This window comes from Pinus tabuliformis, chromosome 6 (genome assembly GCF_031772625.1).
Source record: "Pinus tabuliformis cultivar Carrire ecotype Pingquan chromosome 6, CPIR1, whole genome shotgun sequence".
Taxonomy (NCBI): Eukaryota; Viridiplantae; Streptophyta; class Pinopsida; order Pinales; family Pinaceae; genus Pinus; species Pinus tabuliformis.
In genome coordinates, this window is record NC_142292.1 from 1,829,550,597 (window position 1) to 1,829,564,206 (window position 13,610).

The following is a 13,610-nucleotide window of genomic DNA, read 5'->3' on the forward strand; positions in this document are numbered from 1 at the left end:
GTGATCACCTATTAGTGCTCGTGGCCCAACTGTTCCCAACAAATTCCCAACTAAAAAACTACTTTGGGAGAAGTATAAAAGGCTTCAATGGGAAGGCATAATGGAGGAGAGAAGAGAGAGAAAGGTTATTATGCTGAGATTTCCCTGACCAGGTCTGAAGATCCTAATGCCTCTTGCACTTCCCCCATTTACAGGAAACCCTTGTTTCCTTGTGTGATGATGTCTATCTACTACTTGAGATATCATGGAGTAAGTCATGGAAGGAGTTTGTTAAAGGCTTGAGACTGGACGAATCCAGAGGACGGTTCTGCTTGGAGCCTGCGAAAGGATGAATCAGGTGAAATCATTCCTTTCTATACTTTATTTGTCTATAATAAAAGAAACACTTGTCTTTGTTCCTGACATAAATCTTCTTCATGTTTATGATACCCATGTTATGATTCATATGTGAATGGTTGTTTAATTTCATAACTAACTACCTTTCAATATATTATGAAGATGATTTCATTATGATGTTTATTCCATATACTGTTGTACTTTCTTGAATTGTTTGTTTTGCAGGTTGAAGAAGCAACAGGAACTCCAAGAGGGTTTAGACCCTGGAAGGATCTTCTCAAAAGTAGGACCCCCAGGTACACCCCTTATCGTATAGTTTGCTTATATTAGTGTTATGGCTGTATGGAATGTGTGTTTCTCTGTATAGACAACCTCTGATCTACTAGGGTATCAACCTAATACCCTATGGGAATTTGTCCCTTAACAAAATTGGCGACTCCGCTGGGGACAACAGTATTGTCGTTCCTAGTTTGGGTTTAATCAAGCCAATCAGCACTCAATTGTCTGTTTGCTTGCTAGTACTGTGTAGTCTGTTCCTGTAGGAACTTGAACTGTAAGTTTGGTCGGTTTCTTTAGACTATTTTTTTATTTTTTCTTGAAATCTTTTATATACGTTGTTTTTCTTATTTACAAAGGCGTATATATGCATGTTTCCTTAAGTTAACCCGCGTATACGCAGTTTTCCTTAGGATCAGTCGCGTATACACGCAACTGTACATTAATACAATCATGTATATCTTGTAATTTTCAAGATTTTTCAAATCTTTTTGTTTCTAAAGGTCTGTCTGCTGGTTTGATTCAGTCCTGAACAGTTACTTTTCTGTGTCAGTTTTTAGTTTTACAGCAAGTATCTGATTTCAAATTCTCTCTGATTGTGAGAAGTGTTGGTCTTGTTTTTGCTCTTTTGCAAGTGTCATCATTTTTTATTAAGCACACGAGATTTCTTGTTAGGAATCTTCGCTGCTCTGATCCTTCAGGGCAAAAAGTTTGATCTCAATCTTTGTGTCAAATCTTGTCTTGATGACCTTTTGTGCTTGCTTGTCAAAACTACATTTTTGTGACCATCTACTTTTCTTGTTTTCGAAAGTTGTTGATTGACACTTTCTTGAAACTTGTCTTTTTGATCTTTTGGTCTTTGTTGCAAAAGCTCCCATTGCTGCTTTTAATTGTTAAGAGCGTCTCGAAACACATTTTGTTGTTGAGTTTTCATCCATTTTGTGTTGTCGGCTTGCAAAGTGTTTGGTGTCGATTTTTCAATCATAAAGTTTCAGTCTTGTTGAGAGCACTTTTGAAAAGACATTTTTGCTTTTGCTTTTGAAGAAAACTTTTTGAAAAACTTAGTTTTGCTTTCTTGAACTTTGTTTTGATTTAGTTTCCCTTTAGTGAATGAAAGTGCATTTTTGTTTGTCTTGAAATTTGTTTTTAGTGTTTAGACGAAATGAACAATAACAATTCATATTCCATCTAAACATTTTAAGTGGCAAATTAAAAATTGATAAACAAGTAACTTTGATTTCTTGATTTAGAGTAGTCTTAAGTCTTGCATCAGCATGTATAATTGCATTAGGATAGAGTTGCACATATTTTTAGGCATCCATAGTTTTGTTAACTTTTGTGGGTGTGAGGTGTGAGTAAAAGAAAAGAAAAGAAAAATTTGTTGTTTTCTTTGAAGTTCCTCTGAACCCAATAGAAATTTCTTTCATCGAAAAACGAAAACAAGTGCATTTGCATGTAGTTTGGTTTTTATTAATTTCTTTTGCATCAAAACACCACTAGTTTCACTTCCGCTTATCCCTTGACTTAAAGAACAACCCATTTAAAAACAAGCGCTAATTAAAATATACTAGAACTTTTTATAATTGTCAAGTTAGACACACCAACAAGTTTTAGGATATTTTAGGGCCTTGGATTAGGCAAGTGGAGAGATAACTCTCCAAGGCCATTTAAATTGTCAAACATAAGAGTTTGAATAGTGAGTGAAAATCCAATAGCGTTAGGGAGACCAGGAAAGCTCCAAATCTGGGAGTTAAGCACGAGGGTTCTTGAAGACAGGGAAGAGAGATACCCCCTCTCCTACTTGTCGGATCTAACCTCAAGAATGTTTCGCCTAGATTCTTATATGAGTTGGTAACCTTAGTTGTTACTCCTAGGGATCTACACAGGTGGCTGCAGAGGCGAATCTCGTGGCACCTGAGATCGACGTTGTATCACTCTCGACAGTACTATTGGAGGGCACCCTGTTACACTAAAATTTGTCACCATGATTATTTGCAGTTAGTATGGCTCCATCAACTGTCATACTATCCTCCTTGGCAAAGTCTCATACCTCTGCTCTCCATGTCAAACTCCAAGAAAGAGAGAAAGTCTTTAAAAATCTATATATCTCTGGGTACGCAGTTTCTCTTAGCCTTACCTGCGTGTACGCACCCCAAGTTCACAATACCTACGTACTTGTACGCTCTGTCTGTAAAGGGGAGGGTGCGTACTCCTGTAAAGGTCAAAAGGCGCAAGTTTCACTCCAAAAAAGTTACTTGTGGTCATTTCTAGAGCATTCTAGAAGCTTGTTTGACGTGTATGGAGCGCCTCCAGATGGTTCATGTATCCCTATGAAAGAGGAACTTATCCCATCAAGAGGGGAGCTATCCCATCCAAAGAGGGGCTTATCCCATTGATGGTGGACCTGAATAACTTCCTCTAGAGCACTATAAATACAGGCATTGGGCCAGAGGGAGGAGAGGTTGAAAGCTGAACATTCCTAAGGGTAGATGCTGCTGGAATTAGGACTCCCTTGTAAAGCTTGAGAGGAGAGATTCCCATCCTTTCCTATCCTTATTTGGAAGTGGGTGAGCTGATCAAAGTAAAGGAAAACTCTTGTTGGACCCTAGGAGGGACCTGCACAACACCATGGCTCAGGTTGTAATGGTTTCTTTTGTTTCCACTTAATACAAATGAACTCATTTTTCTCAACAGATTGTTATTCATGATTTGTTTCATATACTCCTTGGTCTGTATGATGGATATGTGTTATTTTATAAGTTTATCAGGTGCTATTTAATCTTTTGGCTTGTTAGTGAATGCAGGTTTCGAAGAGAAGGAGGAGCTCATCCGGATCGGCGAGGCTGGACTACTACAAAGCATTGGACTAAAGGTATGTTATAATCACCTGATTACTTGTATTCTAAATGCATGTTTAGAGAAAGGTAGTGTTTATTTGTCTTGTTTGTCACTAGAAAGCCTTTGCTTCTAGGGAGGTCGGTTTTGTCCGCAAAATCGACTCTTTCCGCATGACAAAATGGCGACCATACTGGGGACTCCATTGATGTGAATGATTTTTCCTTTGTGTGAAACTTTGGTCTGAGAAAAGTCGTTTGTTTTCTGGTTTTTGGCTGTCTGACTGTGTATTTGGGTGGGCTAGCTTAGGGTTAAATTAGATTTTAGTTTTTCTTAGTTTTGCTAGAAGTACGCAGCCTCTGAGTTGAGCACAATGCGTACCTATACGCACTGCAGCTTTGTGCACAGAGCGTACACACACCTGTGCAAACAGGTTGCCTGCGTACCCTGTCAAAATTGAGAAAATTTCAATTTTCTCCTTTTTTGCCTTTTAGATTTTGTTTTTAATTTGTTTTTTCTGCCCATATCCACTGGTTATCTGCCATAAATCTTCACCTAAGCTTGTTTCGTCAGTGTCAAGAGTTTTAGTGAAATTCATAGAGATTTTGCCCTAGGGTTTGATTTTTGCACTGGTCCTGTAGTGACTTTGGCTTTAGAAGTTGTGAAACCTTGGATCTCCCTGGTTTTGTTCAGTCTTCTTAGGAGTCGGACCTGTCATAGAATCCACCCTTGTGAGAAACCTACCTTTGTGTTGTCTCTTTGCCAAATCTCGAAAAAGTTTGTTGATTGAACTTTGAATTTTATTCTTGAGAAAAAGAACAAAAGATTTTGATTTTTGTTTTTGACTGGTTTTTGATTCTGCATTAACTAGTCCTTAGTTAAATTTTGACTGAGTAAAACATCCTGGAATCATACTTGGTAGGCTTTTGCCTCATTAGATTTACTTTTAGGTGCATTTCTCTTAGATTTGCTTTTGAGTGAAATTGAGTTGATTTGATTTCCATAGATTTTTTAACTTTGATTTCTGTTAAAGTAAGTTTTACATGCTTTGTTAACTAGGGAAAAATATAAAAAAAAAAACTCTTTTGAAGAAAAGTTTGCTTTGGTAGCATTTGAATCTTTGAAAGGAAAAGGAATTTTCATGAAGTAATTAGTGGTCATGTGTTGTACGTTTTGAAAAGATAAATAGTTTGTTTCTTTGATTTTCATTGCCAAGAAAGTTGTCTTTACATCAATTTTTCATTCTCCAACTCTCTTAGCTAGGAAATTCATCGAAAAAGAAAATTAGTATACATCATCCTAAGTGCATCTTTTTAGTGGATTTGAGTCGAGTCTACACACCATCAGTTTCATCTCCACTACCTTTTGTCTTAAAGAAAAGCCATAAAATTAACGCTTAAAGTAAAATCAACTTAGTAACTTTTTATTTACTAGGGCTCTGAAACACCAATATAGATCAGGCTAGTGTCTTGGAGTAGGAGAGTAACTAGCATTTGCACCTTATGTTGCAAAGGAAATGCCGTAAGGCATAGAATGGGGAAGAATAACATAGAGTGGGGAAGAATAGGTCAAATCCGTCAAAATTAAGATTAAATTGATCTATTAATTTTTCATTTACATACACTGAAATCGTATGCAGCGTGGGATAAGAATCTCAAGAATCTCAAGTTATCATTCAGATAAATTTCTATAGTCCATGCTCTATTTTAAATATTTTACTCTTTTGTCATTATTGGAAGAATCTCAAGTTATCATTGAGATAAATAAATCTCCATAGTACATACTCGTTATATATATATATATATAGATATATATATATATATATATATATATATATATATATATATATAGAGAGAGAGAGAGAGATATATATATATATATATATATATATATATATATATATGAATGAAGATCTCTGCTATGATTTATATTAATGTGGCAATGCCATTTTTCTCTCGCAAAGTTGCATCCATTGGTTTTTTTAAGACATTAAAAGAATCTAGATGCTATGGTTTGTTATGATTGATGGGTTATCTTTCAGATTATATTGTACATGATGTTAGATACATTAAATCATTTTGAAATAAACACGGAAAAGAACTCGAAACCTGCTAAATAAACAAATATGTTACATCTTTGTAGTTGCATATTTAAAATGATAAAATAAATATCTTACATCTTTGTAGCTGCATATTTGAAAGGATAAATGAGAATTCGAAAATATCGAGGGCATTGCCCACACTTCAAAAGATAACAACAATTAAAATTGCCTCTGGGGAAAATTTTATTAACTTGTCGTATGCTTAGGGCCAATGATCTTCACATTCAATCTTGCTTAAAATGAACCAAATTTTGATATACATCATGGCCTAAAATTATGGTTTAAAACCCTATGTATAAGGAGGATACCTTTTACATATGAATTGAGAAATGGTGCAGATGCATAGTTGGATCTCGTCACATTTTTCCCTATTATATTGGTTCCTTTTGTTTCAAAAGGAAGCTTCACTGAAATATTTTGAACTTAGTATCCATATCACTTTTCTAATAAGATCTCCTTCTAGAGTGAGTTAATATGTATAAAAAAGTAACATGTCTTATCCTTTCTTCGAAAAGAGATTCTTACAACGCATTACTATTATGTCAGTACAATATCATACCAAATATAACATCAACCAAAACCATGCCTGAAAGAAATTCTGGGTAGAAAGGAGCATGTGGAACTTCAACCCATTTCATGATATTTCTAATAGCCAAATGAAACATTTCTACCTTGGTAGGTCATGGTAGGTCATAGGGAGTGGGATTATTCACATGATTAGAATCCAATTTATTTTTATTTGTAGTGGGTATCCTTGGCTAATAAGGACTGTGTAGAAATCCAATCACCAAATTAGTGCTCATCATGTGGGGTTGATTCCATCATGGTTACTCTTCGAGTGCCTCTTAAAAATATGCAGGTACTTGACTTCAATCAAGGATATGAAAGTGGGAACATGCCAAGCCATTTCAATCAATTAGATAACCTCCCTTTGTGGTAACTAAAACTCTAAAATTATTTCCGTTGACTTGAAAAAACCCAATGCTACCTCTGCTTTCAAGAACAATTGTCACAATATTTGGTTTCATTTCATCAAAAGATACCATATTAATTTAAAGTATCCATGAAAATAAACGCATAACCAACAATTTTTCTACATCAATCATCAACAAATTTACTCATTTTATGATTGCATAATATGATTTCAGTAGGAAGCCCACAAACCAACATTACTGAAAAGACAATATAGATTACCGATGTATACTTTAGCTTGCACAAAACTATACTAATAGAAGGATCCTTTAGGCAAAATTTGCAAGTTTTTCTCTGTTCAAGAGTGGAAAATGTGCCAATTAAGTCTACAGGTGGATTCTAGAAATAAAAATAAGGTAGGTTCAGTAGGTGACAACATCATGGTAGTTTCCTTTTCACCTAAGTGAATGAAGCTAGAAGAAGCCAATGTTTACATTTATCCTTGTTGATATTTATGTTATAAAGCAAGGAATCATTGAGAAATATATCAAGGAACACCAAGCTTTTGCAAAAGTACTGATATTGATATTTTCCCACCTTTGTTTGCACTAACTGAAATGTGTGATCCATGTTACATTTCCTATTTTTTGTGATTGATTGATTGTACTGGTTACTACTAGTGTACACTTTTTTTGGGGGGTTGAAACTCAATGCTCACAATGATGACTATTCTACATTTCTTGGGACTCATTTGTTGCAACCATTGGGTATCGTGTTCCCTAGATTTGTTAAATTTGCAAATTTGAGTAGTACACAAGTTTTATTTCTTATAAAATTAATGTAAAATTTAATCTTTTCGACTTGTAATAAATCTTTATACTCAAATATTCATATGATATCACATAAGGATTAAATTTTCTAAAAGTTTGGTTTGGAGACTATTGAACACAATTATCTAAAGTTTGGTTCGGAGACTATTGAACACAATTATCTAGATCTCTCTCCTAATTGCACACATATTCCTGGATAAATGTTAACTTTAAGCCGTGACATGATTTTCCCAAACAAGGTCAAAAGTAAAGTGTACTCACCCACCATGCTACTTAGTTTAAAGAAAATGAGAAGGTCACGATCATAAAGTCACTCCATTGAATGGTCCATGTTAATGAAAGTGAGGATTTTGTAGTCTTTTCACATGGCTAATTACCTTGAAGATTGTCTTGACTTGTATGTGGTTGGGAAAATATGAGGAAAATAATTAGGTACAATCAACCAATGCAATATCAGAAGGCACTCACATAGGAGAAAATGCATTTCTGTTTGGTGAAATGTATTTCCATGTATGCTACGGCTAGAAACGTTTTGGTTCCATATAATATACGATTGAGCTCATCTGGTAAGTTCGTTCATGATTGCCCAGAAGATTTAGAACAAAGCAATTGTGTCGAGAACATGTGTACACAAAAGAGGTATGGGCGCCTCTGAAGGTAACTTTGGAAGATGCGGAATAGGGGAATGCATCGTCTTAAAATCATTGCATTCTATTACTCTTGTCGGGTCCTGACTGTTTAGGAAGAACTATCAACCTACTTCACATAGCAATTGAAAACGAAGTTGGAAGACTCCACGTTTATGAAAACTCAAATATTACTGTGAACATGCTTAATGGAAAATCTGCTTTGCGAAGAATTCAATCTATTATGGATCACATTCTAGAAATGAAGACCAGATTACATTCCATCTCCTTTACTCATATTTTCCATGAGCCCAACTCCCAGGCAGATTCCTTATCCAAAGGTGGAGTGGACCTAAAACCCTATGTATAAGGAGGATACCTTTTACATATGAATTGAGAAATGTTGCAAATGCATAATTGGATCTCGTCACATTTTTCCTTATTATATTGGTTCCTTTTGTCACAAAAGGAAGCTTCACTTAAATATTTTGAACTTAGTATTCATATTACTTTTCTAATAAGATCTCCTTCTAGAGTGAGTTAATATGTATAAAAAAGTAACATGTCTTATTCTTTCTTGGAAAAGAGATTCTTACAACGCATTACTATTATGTCAGTACAATATCATACTAGCTATAACATCAACCAAAACCATGCCTGAAAGAAATTCTAGGTAGAAAGGAGCATGTGGAACTTCAACCCATTTCATGATATTTCTAATAGCCAAATGAAACATTTCTACCATGGTAGGTCATGGTAGGTCATTGGGAGTGGGATTATTCACATGATTAGAAGCCAATTTATTTTTGTTTGTAGTAGATATCCTTGTAGGCTAATAAGGACTATGTAGAAATCCAATCACCAGATTAGTGCTCATCATGTGGGGTTGATTCTGAAGATCTTGCTTAACCTTATTACAGTTGGGTGGTTCTATTCATTTTTCATGAATGAGAATGTTCGTTCGTAGATCCTATTATGATTTTTATTTTGTGTTGGCAAAGCTTCGAAGTCCAATTCTATCTCATTCCCACCTTAGCTTGGGAGGTCGACACCACTCACTTCCAAATTTTTAACGTCGTAGTCTATCCCATTTTTTCATGCCATTTATGTCCATGCAATTGTGGTTTTGTAGATTAATCCCATGCAACCTTCAATGCAATTTATTTATGGCTTTATTTAGATGTCATTCTAATATGTGTTTTAATGATGGTTTCTTAGTAATAGATATATGTAAAAGTTTAATGGTAGTTTTTTTTGAAGATGATGTCATTCTAATTTGTTTTTTAATGATGGTTCCTTAGTAATAGATATATTTAATGGAAAATCTGATTTGCGAAGAATTCAGTATGTTATGGATCACACTCTAGAAATGAAGACCAGATTACATTCCATCTCCTTTACTCATATTTTCCATGAGCCCAACTCCCAGGCAGATTCCTTATCCAAAGGTGGAGTGCACCTGAAGGTTGGTATGATCGAGATCTCTGAAGTCAATGACAGAGTATTAATCGATAATCCTTTCCCTTTTTCTTAAGACTACTAGTCTTTGTATTGTTCAAGTTCTTGTTAGTGTTATGCTATTTTAGAAGTTCTATATGGACAGTAAGTGCTTTAACGATTTAACAGCAATCTCGTTCACGACAATGGAAAATGCAGAAAAAGGATAATACTAGCAATTGTCCCAAAAGGTACAAAGAGAGGCCGATAGGATTATCAAATTGGAATTGTTGAATTTTTCTAGAAGAGATGTTGGTTCAAGCCTAACAGATGAGCAATTTGAGCTGGCTAAAGACTTTCTAATTGTTTTTTATTATGGTAAAATTATATTGATAAGTCATTGGTTTTACTTTCAAAAGCTTGAAGGAAATGTTTGATATAAGAAAATAAGCCAAAAAGGTTGAAAGGCTTAATTGGTTTGTGGAAAACCTTGTTTTCTAGCACTGGATCATTGTGCAATTACTTTTCTTTAGATGTTTTGTTTATATCTATATTACAAGGAACACATTGAATGTCTTATTTCATTTTAGAGTAAGTTAATTACCCAAAATCAAGAGGTTAAGTTAATTACCCAAAATCAAGAAACCTCTATAGATGGCCAAGAATATACAAGAATATACGAAACTTGCTAATGACCAAGGCAATAACCACCATGACTATTCCCTACCAGTATATTTCATTGAAAACCATAATTGTATATTTCATTTAGAAAGTCAAAACATAATATTAGAAAACATGTTGATATATTGCTACTAAAAAGTTAATTCCATTAGAAACCATGATATTATTATTATATTTTATAAAGAATAATATACATATATAGAATGATACTACATTGAAAACCATAATTGTATATGGCGATTAGAAAGTCAAAATATAATATTCGAAACCATGCTAAATATGACATTACAAACCTTGAATCTCAAAGGGAGAACTTAGAAGTTGGAAATTAAATGACCACAGCCATTCTGAACACCATGTCTATAGAGACGTTAAAAAACCATGGTTAATTCCAAATTAGGAGGCCGGAAAGCAAAAACAAAAATAAGAAAATACCAAATCGTTGCTAACATTACATGTAGCAAGAATAATAGAAGCACTTCTTCCCCATGGATGCCTTCCTGATTGTGATCTCACGCTGGCCTGAAGACGACCATCTAAACATGATCTCACGCTGCCCTGAAGACGACCATGCCTGAAGACGACCATCTAAACATGAACACACACGCTCGCCTGAAAATAACCATGCCTGAAGACGACCATCTAAACATGAACACACACGCTTGAAAGGAGGAACAACGCACCAGACACTATTCAGATCAGCTAATGAAGTGAAGCAGTGATGTATTGGAAAGTCTAAAAGATGCCGACTTGAACAACATTCCATGAAGGACAACATAAAACCGATATCCCAACTCATTCATTTCATTATCCCAATTGATTCATCTCATGATAAAATGAGAAAATCTAAACATCTTTTAACAAATATAACACCTCAATTGGAGGAGAAAGGAGCCGCTAACATTGTCACTAAAATCAATGGTTTCAACACTTCCCATTTAGCAAAGTTTTTTGGTGTTTATGCTCCTTTTCTCTTTGACATTTCATAGACATAGCTATGTAACTAATGACATTATTTTCATTCCTGACCAACAATATTGATTTCTTATGATTGCAATAGTCTTCTAGTAACTACTATGTCGAACATATGGAACACTACACATTTTTTTAATGCTAGCTTCCTTAATTAATAAAAATTAGGAACATACACTTTTTTGGTATACATAAGCATTCCATCTACTTTATCTTGTACTATCTATATTTATATTAGGTTTTCCATATTTTCAACACACATTGTGGTAATAATCTCCAAATCAACACTGCAATAGTCTTCTAGTAACTAGTATGTCCACGCATGAAACATTACAAATTTTTTTAATACTAACTTCCTTAATTAATTAAAATTAGAAACATACACTTTATTCTATACATAAGCATTTCATCTTCCTCTATCTTATACTATCTATATTTATGTTACATTTTTCCTATATTCAACACATACACTATGGCAACAAGCTCCAAATCATTACATATAACTACTTAAATATAAATTCATAACAAATCACATATATATTCTAAATAGAGAATCCACAAAATCTCTCTTTAAATACATGTGCAAACACCACATAATTTTCATTTGAATATGTAATCTATTAGTAATCTTCAAAATGAGTGCACTAGTATTCAATTCATTAATAGTTGCAAACTTTTTTCAAACTTTAATATCCATTCAATTTAATTCCCTTATTTTATAAAAATATAATAAAAAGGCAATTTCATAAAATCCTTTTATGAATCTCTTATACTATCTAGCTGCAATCCCATGAATAACATTATTTAAAATTGTTAAAAAATAAATTTAATACTATTCAAAACTATGTAAATTAATTACATTAAAAAATTTAAAAAATACATTCATGAAATATTCCAACAATTTTCACCTATCATACATGATTTATCTTTTCCAGCATATTCAAACCCAAAATAAAATAAAATTTCAATTTATCTTTTCCAGCATTTTCAAACCCAAAATAAAATAAAATTTCAAACGTGAATCACTTTAGCGTTAGCTGTTCCATCTCGTACGTTATGTTATTTGAATTCTATCACTCCAGTGACGAAGGGATACACTATTCCCGATCTGCCCGCCCGGTGGCAAATTCAAGTGAATATATACACTATCCCCAATCTTCCCGCTCGATGGGAAATTCAAGTGTTGACGGCCTCAAATATATCTTGGGCGATCAGCCGAGCGTCCATCGAAGATCCGAGCAGACCTGCTCTTCCCAAGCCGGCGGCATACAGACCCTCCCTTCCCTTCCAGTTGTCTCGAGATGGCTTTCTTGGAAATTCGTCGTCTGAGAAAAGATCTCCGCTATTCTAGGAATTAAGTGGCGAATTTCAAAATTAGAGATCTTCCAAAGAAAAAACCGTACGAAAGCAGAAAATCACTGATTAGGCATACCTTGAGCCAGCCGAGTACTGCACTCCTGTAACCAGTCGCAAAGATTATAGCGTCGAAATACTCTTCTCGATTGTCTTCGAACTCGACACCAGTGGCCATTGCGAGGCGGAAATTTGGGACAACCTGCCATTAAAGCTGTTAACAGAGAACTTGGACTGGCTTCGAAATTCTGTGGGAAGAATGGAATCAATTTACCTTAATTTTGCCTTGCCGTATTTTGGCCATCGTGCCCTCGTCCAGTACCCGGGTTTTCCCGGTCTTGAACTTCATATCGAATGGCCCTTGCAGGGGGCGAGGTATTCCGAGCGAATTCGTGTTGCCTAGGGTTAAATTATTGTACATGATGAACAAATTGTCCACCATTCACAGCGGCAGCAGCTTCAACAGCAGCATCGCAACACAGAATGTGGATCTTCCAAGAACTTTTCGCAGCAGGACATGCGACTTAAAATGCAAAGAGAAGACACAGACGAAATTATTGTGTGGACGAGAAAGATTAAAAGCATCGAGATTCATGAAATTGTGAATGATTAAAAGGTTTAAATATTACAATTTAGCTTTAAGTGTTTGGTAGAAAATGCAAAAGATTTGAAATAGCTAGCGCAAAAATTGAAATAGCTGTAAAGATTTAAAGATGTAAGGGTTACCGGACTACAAACTACAACAGAGGGCCTTGCGTTGTTATTCACAAGATCCAGCGCTATTTCCATGGCAGAGTTACCGCATCCGACGACGAGAACTTTCTTGCCTTCGAATTCTTTTCCGCTTTTGTAATCAATCGAATGGATAACAGTTCCTGCAAAGCCTTCCACCCCAGAAACGTCTGGCACGCATTTTTCACCGTTTTCGCCCGTCGCCACAAGAAACCTGCCGAGATACTCCTCCTTGCCAGATGCGATGCGCAGCGAAGGATAATGAATCGGTAACATAAATAATATAGCCAGATGTCAATCCAACGGCAGAATGGACGGCAGACAACCTTACACGATAGCCAGATGTCAATCCGACAGCAGAATGGACGGCAAACAAACTTACACCATAACTTATTTCAGTTTTATTTCAGTGTTAGATCAACGATCAAAATTCTTTCAATCTTCTAACACCACAAATCTACGGTGAACAATAGGACACGGAGGCGAACAATAGGACACGGAGGCGGGGCAATTCATTTC

The 13,610-nt window shown here is 35.1% G+C and overlaps 1 pseudogene; it reads right to left on the reverse strand.

Annotated features, from left to right (window-relative positions):
• Positions 1-12,182: 12,182 nt before the first annotated feature.
• Positions 12,183-13,367, reverse strand: LOC149266309 (indole-3-pyruvate monooxygenase YUCCA1-like; annotated as a pseudogene).
• Positions 13,368-13,610: the final 243 nt, after the last annotated feature.